Here is a 17,779-nt window from a genome sequence, read left to right on the forward strand (position 1 = left end):
TGTTCATGAAAAACGGTGAAGGCACTGTCCTGTGCCTCAGCTGCAACATGTTCAGCTGTAAACTGCTCATCATATTAAGAACTCTGCCTTCAGCGAATTGCGACTTACCACACACATACTTACTTCAAAAGAATGCTCACTGCTTCAAGCCGGAGTGCAACCAACCAGCTAAGGACGACTTTGCTTTGCTTTGTTTTCTACTGCACTGCTCCGCTCCCCACCTGTCAATCGAAGGGAAGCGGCAGAGGTGCCTATCTTTGCTGATTGTCTGCCGCATGCCTTTTAATGCTGCTCGTCCTGTGTACTTGCTGATGTCGCAGCTATTTTTCACAGCCTGGGCCAGCGGCGCAATGGATAACGCATCTGACTACGGATTAGAAGATTGCATGTTCGGCTCCTACCTGGCTCGAGCATTTTGGCAATCTTTGCATTCTGGCTTTGAATGCCACGTAAGCGAACATAGTTGGTCACACTCTTCAGTTACTAACCAGGCAAGTGCCTTCTTAGCGCAGTAGGCAGCGCGTCAGTCTCATAATCTGAAGGTCCTGAGTTCAATCCTCAGAAAAGGCATTAATACTTGCATAGACTTTTCTCCTTCTTTCATTTCAGCTGCATTCATGCAAAAATCAGGAAGTTTTGCTGCGATAGCACATCAAAGGATTTGATGTCCCTCAGCCTGCGGTGACCTTCAGAAGCAGATGGGCTCACACCACACCTGACACAACTCTTGTTTCTGAACAATTACCCGAGCCAAAAGAATAGTGGTGAATGCAGGTATTGATCCCGCTAACTCTCACATACAAAGCAAGCACTCTACCATTTGAGCTAATTCCCCATTGATGGCTGGCATTAGCTCCCAGTTTGCATCTGACTAGCCCTTATCACTTGCCTCCTCGCTGTTCCACGACCAGCAGAAATCTCTTGCTTCAGGTTGGCCTGCTCCCTGAACACTTTCAATGCTTTGCTCCGATCGACGTTACTGAGCAATAGCAGGCGAGCAAGGGCAGGACTGGAAGCCATGGATATGGTGAAAGACGCCGAGAAGAGCTCGAGCCTGCGCAAGGGAAGCGAGTTGAGCGCAACGTCGCAGCCGCCACGAGCGTGAGGGAGCAGGCGAGAGCCCTGTCTGACTGATGGACAAATGACTTCTATTGCCTGAGGCTTTGCCTGAAAGAAAGTGCAATTGCCTGAGGCTTTGCCTGATAGAAAATGCTGGCTCTTTACATGCATTGCTGCTCAAAGGCACTCCCTGCTGACACACACATGCAAGTGCTCAAGCAAAACGGTGAAGGCACTGTCCTGTGCCTCAGCTGCAACATGTTCAGCTGTAAACTGCTCATATTAAGAACTCTGCCTTCAGCGAATTGCGACTTACCACACACATACTTACTTCAAAAGAATGCTCACTGCTTCAAGCCGGAGTGCAACCAACCACCTAAGGACGACTTTGCTTTGCTTTGTTTTCTACTGCACTGCTCCGCTCCCCACCTGTCAATCGAAGGGAAGCGGCAGAGGTGCCTATCTTTGCTGATTGTCTGCCGCATGCCTTTTAATGCTGCTCGTCCTGTGTACTTGCTGATGTCGCAGCTATTTTTCACAGCCTGGGCCAGCGGCGCAATGGATAACGCATCTGACTACGGATTAGAAGATTGCATGTTCGGCTCCTACCTGGCTCGAGCATTTTGGCAATCTTTGCATTCTGGCTTTGAATGCCACGTAAGCGAACATAGTTGGTCACACTCTTCAGTTACTAACCAGGCAAGTGCCTTCTTAGCGCAGTAGGCAGCGCGTCAGTCTCATAATCTGAAGGTCCTGAGTTCAATCCTCAGAAAAGGCATTAATACTTGCATAGACTTTTCTCCTTCTTTCATTTCAGCTGCATTCATGCAAAAATCAGGAAGTTTTGCTGCGATAGCACATCAAAGGATTTGATGTCCCTCAGCCTGCGGTGACCTTCAGAAGCAGATGGGCTCACACCACACCTGACACAACTCTTGTTTCTGAACAATTCCCCGAGCCAAAAGAATAGTGGTGAATGCAGGTATTGATCTCGCTAACTCTCACATGCAAAGCAAGCGCTCTACCATTTGAGCTAATTCCCCATTGATGTCTGGCATTAGCTCCCAGTTTGCATCTGACTAGCCCCTTATCACTTGCCTCCTCGCTGTTCCACGACCAGCAGAAATCTCTTGCTTCAGGTTGGGCTGCTCCCTGAACACTTTCAATGCTTTGCTCCGATCGACGTTACTGAGCAATAGCAGGCGAGCAAGGGCAGGACTGGAAGCCATGGATATGGTGAAAGACGCCGAGAAGAGCTCGAGCCTGCGCAAGGGAAGCGAGTTGAGCGCAACGTCGCAGCCGCCACGAGCGTGAGGGAGCAGGCGAGAACCCTGTCTGACTGATGGACAAATGACTTCTATTGCCTGAGGCTTTGCCTGAAAGAAAGTGCAATTGCCTGAGGCTTTGCCTGATAGAAAATGCTGGCTCTTTACATGCATTGCTGCTCAAAGGCACTCCCTGCTGACACACACATGCAAGTGTTCAAGCAAAACGGTGAAGGCACTGTCCTGTGCCTCAGCTGCAACATGTTCAGCTGTAAACTGCTCATCATATTAAGAACTCTGCCTTCAGCGAATTGCGACTTACCACACACATACTTACTTCAAAAGAATGCTCACTGCTTCAAGCCGGAGTGCAACCAACCACCTAAGGACGACTTTGCTTTGCTTTGTTTTCTACTGCACTGCTCCGCTCCCCACCTGTCAATCGAAGGGAAGCGGCAGAGGTGCCTATCTTTGCTGATTGTCTGCCGCATGCCTTTTAATGCTGCTCGTCCTGTGTACTTGCTGATGTCGCAGCTATTTTTCACAGCCTGGGCCAGCGGCGCAATGGATCACGCATCTGACTACGGATTAGAAGATTGCATGTTCGGCTCCTACCTGGCTCGAGCATTTTGGCAATCTTTGCATTCTGGCTTTGAATGCCACGTAAGCGAACATAGTTGGTCACACTCTTCAGTTACTAACCAGGCAAGTGCCTTCTTAGCGCAGTAGGCAGCGCGGCAGTCTCATAATCTGAAGGTCCTGAGTTCAATCCTCAGAGAAGGCATTAATACTTGCATAGACTTTTTTCCTTCTTTCATTTCAGCTGCATTCATGCAAAAATCAGGAAGTTTTGCTGCGATAGCACATCAAAGGATTTGATGTCCCCCAGCCTGCGGTGACCTTCAGAAGCAGATGGGCTCACACCACACCTGACACAACTCTTGTTTCTGAACAATTACCCGAGCCAAAAGAATAGTGGTGAATGCAGGTATTGATCCCGCTAACTCTCACATGCAAAGCAAGCGCTCTACCATTTGTGCTAATTCCCCATTGATGTCTGGCATTAGCTCCCAGTTTGCATCTGACTAGCCCCTTATCACTTGCCTCCTCGCTGTTCCACGACCAGCAGAAATCTCTTGCTTCAGGTTGGCCTGCTCCCTGAACACTTTCAATGCTTTGCTCCGATCGACGTTACTGAGCAATAGCAGGCGAGCAAGGGCAGGACTGGAAGCCATGGATATGGTGAAAGACGCCGAGAAGAGCTCGAGCCTGCGCAAGGGAAGTGAGTTGAGCGCAACGTCGCAGCCGCCACGAGCGTGAGGGAGCAGGCGAGAGCCCTGTCTGACTGATGGACAAATGACTTCTATTGCCTGAGGCTTTGCCTGAAAGAAAGTGCAATTGCCTGAGGCTTTGCCTGATAGAAAATGCTGGCTCTTTACATGCATTGCTGCTCAAAGGCACTCCCTGCTGACACACACATGCAAGTGTTCAAGCAAAACGGTGAAGGCACTGTCCTGTGCCTCAGCTGCAACATGTTCAGCTGTAAACTGCTCATCATATTAAGAACTCTGCCTTCAGCGAATTGCGACTTACCACACACATACTTACTTCAAAAGAATGCTCACTGCTTCAAGCCGGAGTGCAACCAACCACCTAAGGACGACTTTGCTTTGCTTTGTTTTCTACTGCACTGCTCCACTCCCCACCTGTCAATCGAAGGGAAGCGGCAGAGGTGCCTATCTTTGCTGATTGTCTGCCGCATGCCTTTTAATGCTGCTCGTCCTGTGTACTTGCTGATGTCGCAGCTATTTTTCACAGCCTGGGCCAGCGGCGCAATGGATAACGCATCTGACTACGGATTAGAAGATTGCATGTTCGGCTCCTACCTGGCTCGAGCATTTTGGCAATCTTTGCATTCTGGCTTTGAATGCCACGTAAGCGAACATAGTTGGTCACACTCTTCAGTTACTAACCAGGCAAGTGCCTTCTTAGCGCAGTAGGCAGCGCGTCAGTCTCATAATCTGAAGGTCCTGAGTTCAATCCTCAGAGAAGGCATTAATACTTGCATAGACTTTTCTCCTTCTTTCATTTAAGCTGCATTCATACAAAAATCAGGAAGTTTTGCTGCGATAGCACATCAAAGGATTTGATGTCCCTCAGCCTGCGGTGACCTTCAGAAGCAGATGGGCTCACACCACACCTGACACAACTCTTGTTGCTGAGCAATTACCCGAGCCAAAAGAATAGTGGTGAATGCAGGTATTGATCCCGCTAACTCTCACATACAAAGCAAGCACTCTACCATTTGAGCTAATTCCCCATTGATGGCTGGCATTAGCTCCCAGTTTGCATCTGACTAGCCCTTATCACTTGCCTCCTCGCTGTTCCACGACCAGCAGAAATCTCTTGCTTCAGGTTGGCCTGCTCCCTGAACACTTTCAATGCTTTGCTCCGATCGACGTTACTGAGCAATAGCAGGCGAGCAAGGGCAGGACTGGAAGCCATGGATATGGTGAAAGACGCCGAGAAGAGCTCGAGCCTGCGCAAGGGAAGCGAGTTGAGCGCAACGTCGCAGCCGCCACGAGCGTGAGGGAGCAGGCGAGAGCCCTGTCTGACTGATGGACAAATGACTTCTATTGCCTGAGGCTTTGCCTGAAAGAAAGTGCAATTGCCTGAGGCTTTGCCTGAAAGAAAATGCTGGCTCTTTACATGCATTGCTGCTCAAAGGCACTCCCTGCTGACACACACATGCAAGTGCTCAAGCAAAACGGTGAAGGCACTGTCCTGTGCCTCAGCTGCAACATGTTCAGCTGTAAACTGCTCATATTAAGAACTCTGCCTTCAGCGAATTGCGACTTACCACACACATACTTACTTCAAAAGAATGCTCACTGCTTCAAGCCGGAGTGCAACCAACCACCTAAGGACGACTTTGCTTTGCTTTGTTTTCTACTGCACTGCTCCGCTCCCCACCTGTCAATCGAAGGGAAGCGGCAGAGGTGCCTATCTTTGCTGATTGTCTGCCGCATGCCTTTTAATGCTGCTCGTCCTGTGTACTTGCTGATGTCGCAGCTATTTTTCACAGCCTGGGCCAGCGGCGCAATGGATAACGCATCTGACTACGGATTAGAAGATTGCATGTTCGGCTCCTACCTGGCTCGAGCATTTTGGCAATCTTTGCATTCTGGCTTTGAATGCCACGTAAGCGAACATAGTTGGTCACACTCTTCAGTTACTAACCAGGCAAGTGCCTTCTTAGCGCAGTAGGCAGCGCGTCAGTCTCATAATCTGAAGGTCCTGAGTTCAATCCTCAGAGAAGGCATTGATACTTGCATGGACTTTTCTCCTTCTTTCATTTCAGCTGCATTCATGCAAAAATCAGGAAGTTTTGCTGCGATAGCACATCAAAGGATTTGATGTCCCTCAGCCTGCGGTGACCTTCAGAAGCAGATGGGCTCACACCACACCTGACACAACTCTTGTTTCTGAACAATTCCCCGAGCCAAAAGAATACTGGTGAATGCAGGTATTGATCCCGCTAACTCTCACATACAAAGCAAGCACTCTACCATTTGAGCTAATTCCCCATTGATGGCTGGCATTAGCTCCCAGTTTGCATCTGACTAGCCCCTTATCACTTGCCTCCTCGCTGTTCCACGACCAGCAGAAATCTCTTGCTTCAGGTTGGCCTGCTCCCTGAACACTTTCAATGCTTTGCTCCGATCGACGTTACTGAGCAATAGCAGGCGAGCAAGGGCAGGACTGGAAGCCATGGATATGGTGAAAGACGCCGAGAAGAGCTCGAGCCTGCGCAAGGGAAGCGAGTTGAGCGCAACGTCGCAGCCGCCACGAGCGTGAGGGAGCAGGCGAGAGCCCTGTCTGACTGATGGACAAATGACTTCTATTGCCTGAGGCTTTGCCTGAAAGAAAGTGCAATTGCCTGAGGCTTTGCCTGATAGAAAATGCTGGCTCTTTACATGCATTGCTGCTCAAAGGCACTCCCTGCTGACACACACATGCAAGTGTTCAAGCAAAACGGTGAAGGCACTGTCCTGTGCCTCAGCTGCAACATGTTCAGCTGTAAACTGCTCATCATATTAAGAACTCTGCCTTCAGCGAATTGCGACTTACCACACACATACTTACTTCAAAAGAATGCTCACTGCTTCAAGCCGGAGTGCAACCAACCACCTAAGGACGACTTTGCTTTGCTTTGTTTTCTACTGCACTGCTCCGCTCCCCACCTGTCAATCGAAGGGAAGCGGCAGAGGTGCCTATCTTTGCTGATTGTCTGCCGCATGCCTTTTAATGCCGCTCGTCCTGTGTACTTGCTGATGTCGCAGCTATTTTTCACAGCCTGGGCCAGCGGCGCAATGGATCACGCATCTGACGACGGATTAGAAGATTGCATGTTCGGCTCCTACCTGGCTCGAGCATTTTGGCAATCTTTGCATTCTGGCTTTGAATGCCACGTAAGCGAACATAGTTGGTCACAGTCTTCAGTTACTAACCAGGCAAGTGCCTTCTTAGCGCAGTAGGCAGCGTGTCAGTCTCATAATCTGAAGGTCCTGAGTTCAATCCTCAGAGAAGGCATTAATACTTGCATAGACTTTTCTCCTTCTTTCATTTCAGCTGCATTCATGCAAAAATCAGGAAGTTTTGCTGTGATAGCACATCAAAGGATTTGATGTCCCTCAGCCTGCGGTGACCTTCAGAAGCAGATGGGCTCACACCACACCTGACACAACTCTTGTTTCTGAACAATTACCCGAGCCAAAAGAATAGTGGTGAATGCAGGTATTGATCCCGCTAACTCTCACATGCAAAGCAAGCGCTCTACCATTTGAGCTAATTCCCCATTTATGTCTGGCATTAGCTCCCAGTTTGCATCTGACTAGCCCCTTATCACTTGCCTCCTCGCTATTCCTCGACCAGAAGAAATCTCTTGCTTCAGGTTGGCCTGCTCCCTGAACACTTTCAATGCTTTGCTCCAATCGACGTTACTGAGCAATAGCAGGCGAGCAAGGGCAGGACTGGAAGCCATGGATATGGTGAAAGACGCCGAGAAGAGCTCGAGCCTGCGCAAGGGAAGCGAGTTGAGCGCAACGTCGCAGCCGCCACGAGCGTGAGGGAGCAGGCGAGAGCCCTGTCTGACTGATGGACAAATGACTTCTATTGCCTGAGGCTTTGCCTGAAAGAAAGTGCAATTGCCTGAGGCTTTGCCTGAAAGAAAGTGCAATTGCCTGAGGCTTTGCCTGATAGAAAATGCTGGCTCTTTACATGCATTGCTGCTCAAAGGCACTCCCTGCTGACACACACATGCAAGTGTTCAAGCAAAACGGTGAAGGCACTGTCCTGTGCCTCAGCTGCAACATGTTCAGCTGTAAACTGCTCATCATATTAAGAACTCTGCCTTCAGCGAATTGCGACTTACCACACACATACTTACTTCAAAAGAATGCTCACTGCTTCAAGCCGGAGTGCAACCAACCACCTAAGGACAACTTTGCTTTGCTTTGTTTTCTACTGCACTGCTCCGCTCCCCACCTGTCAATCGAAGGGAAGCGGCAGAGGTGCCTATCTTTGCTGATTGTCTGCCGCATGCCTTTTAATGCTGCTCGTCCTGTGTACTTGCTGATGTCGCAGCTATTTTTCACAGCCTGGGCCAGCGGCGCAATGGATCACGCATCTGACGACGGATTAGAAGATTGCATGTTCGGCTCCTACCTGGCTCGAGCATTTTGGCAATCTTTGCATTCTGGCTTTGAATGCCACGTAAGCGAACATAGTTGGTCACACTCTTCAGTTACTAACCAGGCAAGTGCCTTCTTAGCGCAGTAGGCAGCGTGTCAGTCTCACAATCTGAAGGTCCTGAGTTCAATCCTCAGAGAAGGCATTAATACTTGCATAGACTTTTCTCCTTCTTTCATTTCAGCTGCATTCATGCAAAAATCAGGAAGTTTTGCTGTGATAGCACATCAAAGGATTTGATGTCCCTCAGCCTGCGGTGACCTTCAGAAGCAGATGGACTCACACCACACCTGACACAACTCTTGTTTCTGAACAATTACCCGAGCCAAAAGAATAGTGGTGAATGCAGGTATTGATCCCGCTAACTCTCACATGCAAAGCAAGCGCTCTACCATTTGAGCTAATTCCCCATTTATGTCTGGCATTAGCTCCCAGTTTGCATCTGACTAGCCCCTTATCACTTGCCTCCTCGCTATTCCTCGACCAGAAGAAATCTCTTGCTTCAGGTTGGCCTGCTCCCTGAACACTTTCAATGCTTTGCTCCAATCGACGTTACTGAGCAATAGCAGGCGAGCAAGGGCAGGACTGGAAGCCATGGATATGGTGAAAGACGCCGAGAAGAGCTCGAGCCTGCGCAAGGGAAGCGAGTTGAGCGCAACGTCGCAGCCGCCACGAGCGTGAGGGAGCAGGCGAGAGCCCTGTCTGACTGATGGACAAATGACTTCTATTGCCTGAGGCTTTGCCTGAAAGAAAGTGCAATTGCCTGAGGCTTTGCCTGATAGAAAATGCTGGCTCTTTACATGCATTGCTGCTCAAAGGCACTCCCTGCTGACACACACATGCAAGTGTTCAAGCAAAACGGTGAAGGCACTGTCCTGTGCCTCAGCTGCAACATGTTCAGCTGTAAACTGCTCATCATATTAAGAACTCTGCCTTCAGCGAATTGCGACTTACCACACACATACTTACTTCAAAAGAATGCTCACTGCTTCAAGCCGGAGTGCAACCAACCACCTAAGGACGACTTTGCTTTGCTTTGTTTTCTACTGCACTGCTCCGCTCCCCACCTGTCAATCGAAGGGAAGCGGCAGAGGTGCCTATCTTTGCTGATTGTCTGCCGCATGCCTTTTAATGCTGCTCGTCCTGTGTACTTGCTGATGTCGCAGCTATTTTTCACAGCCTGGGCCAGCGGCGCAATGGATAACGCATCTGACTACGGATTAGAAGATTGCATGTTCGGCTCCTGCCTGGCTCGAGCATTATGGCAATCTTTGCATTCTGGCTTTGAATGCCACGTAAGCGAACATAGTTGGTCACACTCTTCAGTTACTAACCAGGCAAGTGCCTTCTTAGCGCAGTAGGCAGCGCGTCAGTCTCATAATCTGAAGGTCCTGAGTTCAATCCTCAGAGAAGGCATTAATACTTGCATAGACTTTTTTCCTTCTTTCATTTCAGCTGCATTCATGCAAAAATCAGGAAGTTTTGCTGCGATAGCACATCAAAGGATTTGATGTCCCCCAGCCTGCGGTGACCTTCAGAAGCAGATGGGCTCACACCACACCTGACACAACTCTTGTTTCTGAACAATTACCCGAGCCAAAAGAATAGTGGTGAATGCAGGTATTGATCCCGCTAACTCTCACATGCAAAGCAAGCGCTCTACCATTTGAGCTAATTCCCCATTGATGTCTGGCATTAGCTCCCAGTTTGCATCTGACTAGCCCCTTATCACTTGCCTCCTCGCTGTTCCACGACCAGCAGAAATCTCTTGCTTCAGGTTGGCCTGCTCCCTGAACACTTTCAATGCTTTGCTCCAATCGACGTTACTGAGCAATAGCAGGCGAGCAAGGGCAGGACTGGAAGCCATGGATATGGTGAAAGACGCCGAGAAGAGCTCGAGCCTGCGCAAGGGAAGCGAGTTGAGCGCAACGTCGCAGCCGCCACGAGCGTGAGGGAGCAGGCGAGAGCCCTGTCTGACTGATGGACAAATGACTTCTATTGCCTGAGGCTTTGCCTGAAAGAAAGTGCAATTGCCTGAGGCTTTGCCTGATAGAAAATGCTGGCTCTTTACATGCATTGCTGCTCAAAGGCACTCCCTGCTGACACACACATGCAAGTGTTCAAGCAAAACGGTGAAGGCACTGTCCTGTGCCTCAGCTGCAACATGTTCAGCTGTAAACTGCTCATCATATTAAGAACTCTGCCTTCAGCGAATTGCGACTTACCACACACATACTTACTTCAAAAGAATGCTCACTGCTTCAAGCCGGAGTGCAACCAACCACCTAAGGACGACTTTGCTTTGCTTTGTTTTCTACTGCACTGCTCCGCTCCCCACCTGTCAATCGAAGGGAAGCGGCAGAGGTGCCTATCTTTGCTGATTGTCTGCCGCATGCCTTTTAATGCCGCTCGTCCTGTGTACTTGCTGATGTCGCAGCTATTTTTCACAGCCTGGGCCAGCGGCGCAATGGATCACGCATCTGACGACGGATTAGAAGATTGCATGTTCGGCTCCTACCTGGCTCGAGCATTTTGGCAATCTTTGCATTCTGGCTTTGAATGCCACGTAAGCGAACATAGTTGGTCACACTCTTCAGTTACTAACCAGGCAAGTGCCTTCTTAGCGCAGTAGGCAGCGTGTCAGTCTCATAATCTGAAGGTCCTGAGTTCAATCCTCAGAGAAGGCATTAATACTTGCATAGACTTTTCTCCTTCTTTCATTTCAGCTGCATTCATGCAAAAATCAGGAAGTTTTGCTGTGATAGCACATCAAAGGATTTGATGTCCCTCAGCCTGCGGTGACCTTCAGAAGCAGATGGGCTCACACCACACCTGACACAACTCTTGTTTCTGAACAATTACCCGAGCCAAAAGAATAGTGGTGAATGCAGGTATTGATCCCGCTAACTCTCACATGCAAAGCAAGCGCTCTACCATTTGAGCTAATTCCCCATTTATGTCTGGCATTAGCTCCCAGTTTGCATCTGACTAGCCCCTTATCACTTGCCTCCTCGCTATTCCTCGACCAGAAGAAATCTCTTGCTTCAGGTTGGCCTGCTCCCTGAACACTTTCAATGCTTTGCTCCAATCGACGTTACTGAGCAATAGCAGGCGAGCAAGGGCAGGACTGGAAGCCATGGATATGGTGAAAGACGCCGAGAAGAGCTCGAGCCTGCGCAAGGGAAGCGAGTTGAGCGCAACGTCGCAGCCGCCACGAGCGTGAGGGAGCAGGCGAGAGCCCTGTCTGACTGATGGACAAATGACTTCTATTGCCTGAGGCTTTGCCTGAAAGAAAGTGCAATTGCCTGAGGCTTTGCCTGAAAGAAAGTGCAATTGCCTGAGGCTTTGCCTGATAGAAAATGCTGGCTCTTTACATGCATTGCTGCTCAAAGGCACTCCCTGCTGACACACACATGCAAGTGTTCAAGCAAAACGGTGAAGGCACTGTCCTGTGCCTCAGCTGCAACATGTTCAGCTGTAAACTGCTCATCATATTAAGAACTCTGCCTTCAGCGAATTGCGACTTACCACACACATACTTACTTCAAAAGAATGCTCACTGCTTCAAGCCGGAGTGCAACCAACCACCTAAGGACAACTTTGCTTTGCTTTGTTTTCTACTGCACTGCTCCGCTCCCCACCTGTCAATCGAAGGGAAGCGGCAGAGGTGCCTATCTTTGCTGATTGTCTGCCGCATGCCTTTTAATGCTGCTCGTCCTGTGTACTTGCTGATGTCGCAGCTATTTTTCACAGCCTGGGCCAGCGGCGCAATGGATCACGCATCTGACGACGGATTAGAAGATTGCATGTTCGGCTCCTACCTGGCTCGAGCATTTTGGCAATCTTTGCATTCTGGCTTTGAATGCCACGTAAGCGAACATAGTTGGTCACACTCTTCAGTTACTAACCAGGCAAGTGCCTTCTTAGCGCAGTAGGCAGCGTGTCAGTCTCACAATCTGAAGGTCCTGAGTTCAATCCTCAGAGAAGGCATTAATACTTGCATAGACTTTTCTCCTTCTTTCATTTCAGCTGCATTCATGCAAAAATCAGGAAGTTTTGCTGTGATAGCACATCAAAGGATTTGATGTCCCTCAGCCTGCGGTGACCTTCAGAAGCAGATGGACTCACACCACACCTGACACAACTCTTGTTTCTGAACAATTACCCGAGCCAAAAGAATAGTGGTGAATGCAGGTATTGATCCCGCTAACTCTCACATGCAAAGCAAGCGCTCTACCATTTGAGCTAATTCCCCATTTATGTCTGGCATTAGCTCCCAGTTTGCATCTGACTAGCCCCTTATCACTTGCCTCCTCGCTATTCCTCGACCAGAAGAAATCTCTTGCTTCAGGTTGGCCTGCTCCCTGAACACTTTCAATGCTTTGCTCCAATCGACGTTACTGAGCAATAGCAGGCGAGCAAGGGCAGGACTGGAAGCCATGGATATGGTGAAAGACGCCGAGAAGAGCTCGAGCCTGCGCAAGGGAAGCGAGTTGAGCGCAACGTCGCAGCCGCCACGAGCGTGAGGGAGCAGGCGAGAGCCCTGTCTGACTGATGGACAAATGACTTCTATTGCCTGAGGCTTTGCCTGAAAGAAAGTGCAATTGCCTGAGGCTTTGCCTGATAGAAAATGCTGGCTCTTTACATGCATTGCTGCTCAAAGGCACTCCCTGCTGACACACACATGCAAGTGTTCAAGCAAAACGGTGAAGGCACTGTCCTGTGCCTCAGCTGCAACATGTTCAGCTGTAAACTGCTCATCATATTAAGAACTCTGCCTTCAGCGAATTGCGACTTACCACACACATACTTACTTCAAAAGAATGCTCACTGCTTCAAGCCGGAGTGCAACCAACCACCTAAGGACGACTTTGCTTTGCTTTGTTTTCTACTGCACTGCTCCGCTCCCCACCTGTCAATCGAAGGGAAGCGGCAGAGGTGCCTATCTTTGCTGATTGTCTGCCGCATGCCTTTTAATGCTGCTCGTCCTGTGTACTTGCTGATGTCGCAGCTATTTTTCACAGCCTGGGCCAGCGGCGCAATGGATAACGCATCTGACTACGGATTAGAAGATTGCATGTTCGGCTCCTGCCTGGCTCGAGCATTATGGCAATCTTTGCATTCTGGCTTTGAATGCCACGTAAGCGAACATAGTTGGTCACACTCTTCAGTTACTAACCAGGCAAGTGCCTTCTTAGCGCAGTAGGCAGCGCGTCAGTCTCATAATCTGAAGGTCCTGAGTTCAATCCTCAGAGAAGGCATTAATACTTGCATAGACTTTTTTCCTTCTTTCATTTCAGCTGCATTCATGCAAAAATCAGGAAGTTTTGCTGCGATAGCACATCAAAGGATTTGATGTCCCCCAGCCTGCGGTGACCTTCAGAAGCAGATGGGCTCACACCACACCTGACACAACTCTTGTTTCTGAACAATTACCCGAGCCAAAAGAATAGTGGTGAATGCAGGTATTGATCCCGCTAACTCTCACATGCAAAGCAAGCGCTCTACCATTTGAGCTAATTCCCCATTGATGTCTGGCATTAGCTCCCAGTTTGCATCTGACTAGCCCCTTATCACTTGCCTCCTCGCTGTTCCACGACCAGCAGAAATCTCTTGCTTCAGGTTGGCCTGCTCCCTGAACACTTTCAATGCTTTGCTCCAATCGACGTTACTGAGCAATAGCAGGCGAGCAAGGGCAGGACTGGAAGCCATGGATATGGTGAAAGACGCCGAGAAGAGCTCGAGCCTGCGCAAGGGAAGCGAGTTGAGCGCAACGTCGCAGACGCCACGAGCGTGAGGGAGCAGGCGAGAGCCCTGTCTGACTGATGGACAAATGACTTCTATTGCCTGAGGCTTTGCCTGAAAGAAAGTGCAATTGCCTGAGGCTTTGCCTGAAAGAAAGTGCAATTGCCTGAGGCTTTGCCTGAAAGAAAATGCTGGCTCTTTACATGCATTGCTTCTCAAAGGCACTCCCTGCTGACACACACGTGCAAGTGTTCAAGCAAAACGGTGAAGGCACTGTCCTGTGCCTCAGCTGTAACATGTTCAGCTGTAAACTTCTCATCATATTAAGAACTCTGCCTTCAGCGAATTGCGACTTACCACACACATACTTACTTCAAAAGAATGCTCACTGCTTCAAGCCGGAGTGCAACCAACCACCTAAGGACGACTTTGCTTTGCTTTGTTTTCTACTGCACTGCTCCGCTCCCCACCTGTCAATCGAAGGGAAGCGGCAGAGGTGCCTATCTTTGCTGATTGTCTGCCGCATGCCTTTTAATGCTGCTCGTCCTGTGTACTTGCTGATGTCGCAGCTATTTTTCACAGCCTGGGCCAGCGGCGCAATGGATAACGCATCTGACTACGGATTAGAAGATTGCATGTTCGGCTCCTGCCTGGCTCGAGCATTATGGCAATCTTTGCATTCTGGCTTTGAATGCCACGTAAGCGAACATAGTTGGTCACACTCTTCAGTTACTAACCAGGCAAGTGCCTTCTTAGCGCAGTAGGCAGCGCGTCAGTCTCATAATCTGAAGGTCCTGAGTTCAATCCTCAGAGAAGGCATTAATACTTGCATAGACTTTTCTCCTTCTTTCATTTCAGCTGCATTCATGCAAAAATCAGGAAGTTTTGCTGCGATAGCACATCAAAGGATTTGATGTCCCTCAGCCTGCGGTGACCTTCAGAAGCAGATGGGCTCACACCACACCTGACACAACTCTTGTTTCTGAACAATTACCCGAGCCAAAAGAATAGTGGTGAATGCAGATATTGATCCCGCTAACTCTCACATGCAAAGCAAGCGCTCTACCATTTGAGCTAATTCCCCATTGATGTCTGGCATTAGCTCCCAGTTTGCATCTGACTAGCCCCTTATCACTTGCCTCCTCGCTGTTCCACGACCAGCAGAAATCTCTTGCTTCAGGTTGGCCTGCTCCCTGAACACTTTCAATGCTTTGCTCCGATCGACGTTACTGAGCAATAGCAGGCGAGCAAGGGCAGGACTGGAAGCCATGGATATGGTGAAAGACGCCGAGAAGAGCTCGAGCCTGCGCAAGGGAAGCGAGTTGAGCGCAACGTCGCAGCCGCCACGAGCGTGAGGGAGCAGGCGAGAGCCCTGTCTGACTGATGGACAAATGACTTCTATTGCCTGAGGCTTTGCCTGAAAGAAAGTGCAATTGCCTGAGGCTTTGCCTGATAGAAAATGCTGGCTCTTTACATGCATTGCTGCTCAAAGGCACTCCCTGCTGACACACACATGCAAGTGTTCAAGCAAAACGGTGAAGGCACTGTCCTGTGCCTCAGCTGCAACATGTTCAGCTGTAAACTGCTCATCATATTAAGAACTCTGCCTTCAGCGAATTGCGACTTACCACACACATACTTACTTCAAAAGAATGCTCACTGCTTCAAGCCGGAGTGCAACCAACCACCTAAGGACGACTTTGCTTTGCTTTGTTTTCGACTGCACTGCTCCGCTCCCCACCTGTCAATCGAAGGGAAGCGGCAGAGGTGCCTATCTTTGCTGATTGTCTGCCGCATGCCTTTTAATGCTGCTCGTCCTGTGTACTTGCTGATGTCGCAGCTATTTTTCACAGCCTGGGCCAGCGGCGCAATGGATCACGCATCTGACTACGGATTAGAAGATTGCATGTTCGGCTCCTACCTGGCTCGAGCATTTTGGCAATCTTTGCATTCTGGCTTTGAATGCCACGTAAGCGAACATAGTTGGTCACACTCTTCAGTTACTAACCAGGCAAGTGCCTTCTTAGCGCAGTAGGCAGCGCGTCAGTCTCATAATCTGAAGGTCCTGAGTTCAATCCTCAGAGAAGGCATTAATACTTGCATAGACTTTTTTCCTTCTTTCATTTCAGCTGCATTCATGCAAAAATCAGGAAGTTTTGCTGCGATAGCACATCAAAGGATTTGATGTCCCTCAGCCTGCGGTGACCTTCAGAAGCAGATGGGCTCACACCACACCTGACACAACTCTTGTTTCTGAACAATTACCCGAGCCAAAAGAATAGTGGTGAATGCAGGTATTGATCCCGCTAACTCTCACATGCAAAGCAAGCGCTCTACCATTTGAGCTAATTCCCCATTGATGTCTGGCATTAGCTCCCAGTTTGCATCTGACTAGCCCCTTATCACTTGCCTCCTCGCTGTTCCACGACCAGCAGAAATCTCTTGCTTCAGGTTGGCCTGCTCCCTGAACACTTTCAATGCTTTGCTCCAATCGACGTTACTGAGCAATAGCAGGCGAGCAAGGGCAGGACTGGAAGCCATGGATATGGTGAAAGACGCCGAGAAGAGCTCGAGCCTGCGCAAGGGAAGCGAGTTGAGCGCAACGTCGCAGCCGCCACGAGCGTGAGGGAGCAGGCGAGAGCCCTGTCTGACTGATGGACAAATGACTTCTATTGCCTGAGGCTTTGCCTGAAAGAAAGTGCAATTGCCTGAGGCTTTGCCTGAAAGAAAGTGCAATTGCCTGAGGCTTTGCCTGAAAGAAAATGCTGGCTCTTTACATGCATTGCTTCTCAAAGGCACTCCCTGCTGACACACACGTGCAAGTGTTCAAGCAAAACGGTGAAGGCACTGTCCTGTGCCTCAGCTGTAACATGTTCAGCTGTAAACTTCTCATCATATTAAGAACTCTGCCTTCAGCGAATTGCGACTTACCACACACATACTTACTTCAAAAGAATGCTCACTGCTTCAAGCCGGAGTGCAACCAACCACCTAAGGACGACTTTGCTTTGCTTTGTTTTCTACTGCACTGCTCCGCTCCCCACCTGTCAATCGAAGGGAAGCGGCAGAGGTGCCTATCTTTGCTGATTGTCTGCCGCATGCCTTTTAATGCTGCTCGTCCTGTGTACTTGCTGATGTCGCAGCTATTTTTCACAGCCTGGGCCAGCGGCGCAATGGATAACGCATCTGACTACGGATTAGAAGATTGCATGTTCGGCTCCTGCCTGGCTCGAGCATTATGGCAATCTTTGCATTCTGGCTTTGAATGCCACGTAAGCGAACATAGTTGGTCACACTCTTCAGTTACTAACCAGGCAAGTGCCTTCTTAGCGCAGTAGGCAGCGCGTCAGTCTCATAATCTGAAGGTCCTGAGTTCAATCCTCAGAGAAGGCATTAATACTTGCATAGACTTTTCTCCTTCTTTCATTTCAGCTGCATTCATGCAAAAATCAGGAAGTTTTGCTGCGATAGCACATCAAAGGATTTGATGTCCCTCAGCCTGCGGTGACCTTCAGAAGCAGATGGGCTCACACCACACCTGACACAACTCTTGTTTCTGAACAATTACCCGAGCCAAAAGAATAGTGGTGAATGCAGATATTGATCCCGCTAACTCTCACATGCAAAGCAAGCGCTCTACCATTTGAGCTAATTCCCCATTGATGTCTGGCATTAGCTCCCAGTTTGCATCTGACTAGCCCCTTATCACTTGCCTCCTCGCTGTTCCACGACCAGCAGAAATCTCTTGCTTCAGGTTGGCCTGCTCCCTGAACACTTTCAATGCTTTGCTCCGATCGACGTTACTGAGCAATAGCAGGCGAGCAAGGGCAGGACTGGAAGCCATGGATATGGTGAAAGACGCCGAGAAGAGCTCGAGCCTGCGCAAGGGAAGCGAGTTGAGCGCAACGTCGCAGCCGCCACGAGCGTGAGGGAGCAGGCGAGAGCCCTGTCTGACTGAT

General features: G+C 49.5%; 14 non-coding genes across 14 annotated transcripts; all 14 read left to right on the forward strand.

Annotated features, from left to right (window-relative positions):
• The first annotated feature begins 497 nt into the window (after positions 1-497).
• On the forward strand, positions 498-570 carry trnam-cau (transfer RNA methionine (anticodon CAU)). Its single transcript has one exon. It is a non-coding gene; the product is annotated as a tRNA-Met (tRNA).
• A 1,194-nt stretch (positions 571-1,764) lies between these two features.
• trnam-cau (transfer RNA methionine (anticodon CAU)) lies at positions 1,765-1,837 on the forward strand. The gene has a single exon. It is a non-coding gene; the product is annotated as a tRNA-Met (tRNA).
• Positions 1,838-3,035: 1,198 nt separating this feature from the next.
• Positions 3,036-3,108, forward strand: trnam-cau (transfer RNA methionine (anticodon CAU)). Its single transcript has one exon. It is a non-coding gene; the product is annotated as a tRNA-Met (tRNA).
• A 1,198-nt stretch (positions 3,109-4,306) lies between these two features.
• On the forward strand, positions 4,307-4,379 carry trnam-cau (transfer RNA methionine (anticodon CAU)). The gene has a single exon. It is a non-coding gene; the product is annotated as a tRNA-Met (tRNA).
• Positions 4,380-5,573: 1,194 nt separating this feature from the next.
• On the forward strand, positions 5,574-5,646 carry trnam-cau (transfer RNA methionine (anticodon CAU)). Its single transcript has one exon. It is a non-coding gene; the product is annotated as a tRNA-Met (tRNA).
• Positions 5,647-6,844: 1,198 nt separating this feature from the next.
• Positions 6,845-6,917, forward strand: trnam-cau (transfer RNA methionine (anticodon CAU)). The gene has a single exon. It is a non-coding gene; the product is annotated as a tRNA-Met (tRNA).
• Positions 6,918-8,147: 1,230 nt separating this feature from the next.
• On the forward strand, positions 8,148-8,220 carry trnav-cac (transfer RNA valine (anticodon CAC)). The gene has a single exon. It is a non-coding gene; the product is annotated as a tRNA-Val (tRNA).
• Positions 8,221-9,418: 1,198 nt separating this feature from the next.
• trnam-cau (transfer RNA methionine (anticodon CAU)) lies at positions 9,419-9,491 on the forward strand. Its single transcript has one exon. It is a non-coding gene; the product is annotated as a tRNA-Met (tRNA).
• Positions 9,492-10,689: 1,198 nt separating this feature from the next.
• Positions 10,690-10,762, forward strand: trnam-cau (transfer RNA methionine (anticodon CAU)). The gene has a single exon. It is a non-coding gene; the product is annotated as a tRNA-Met (tRNA).
• A 1,230-nt stretch (positions 10,763-11,992) lies between these two features.
• Positions 11,993-12,065, forward strand: trnav-cac (transfer RNA valine (anticodon CAC)). The gene has a single exon. It is a non-coding gene; the product is annotated as a tRNA-Val (tRNA).
• Positions 12,066-13,263: 1,198 nt separating this feature from the next.
• Positions 13,264-13,336, forward strand: trnam-cau (transfer RNA methionine (anticodon CAU)). Its single transcript has one exon. It is a non-coding gene; the product is annotated as a tRNA-Met (tRNA).
• A 1,230-nt stretch (positions 13,337-14,566) lies between these two features.
• On the forward strand, positions 14,567-14,639 carry trnam-cau (transfer RNA methionine (anticodon CAU)). Its single transcript has one exon. It is a non-coding gene; the product is annotated as a tRNA-Met (tRNA).
• Positions 14,640-15,837: 1,198 nt separating this feature from the next.
• Positions 15,838-15,910, forward strand: trnam-cau (transfer RNA methionine (anticodon CAU)). Its single transcript has one exon. It is a non-coding gene; the product is annotated as a tRNA-Met (tRNA).
• A 1,230-nt stretch (positions 15,911-17,140) lies between these two features.
• On the forward strand, positions 17,141-17,213 carry trnam-cau (transfer RNA methionine (anticodon CAU)). The gene has a single exon. It is a non-coding gene; the product is annotated as a tRNA-Met (tRNA).
• The last annotated feature ends 566 nt before the right edge of the window (positions 17,214-17,779 follow it).

Source organism: Pristiophorus japonicus, unplaced genomic scaffold, assembly GCF_044704955.1.
Source record: "Pristiophorus japonicus isolate sPriJap1 unplaced genomic scaffold, sPriJap1.hap1 HAP1_SCAFFOLD_207, whole genome shotgun sequence".
Taxonomy (NCBI): domain Eukaryota; kingdom Metazoa; phylum Chordata; class Chondrichthyes; family Pristiophoridae; genus Pristiophorus; species Pristiophorus japonicus.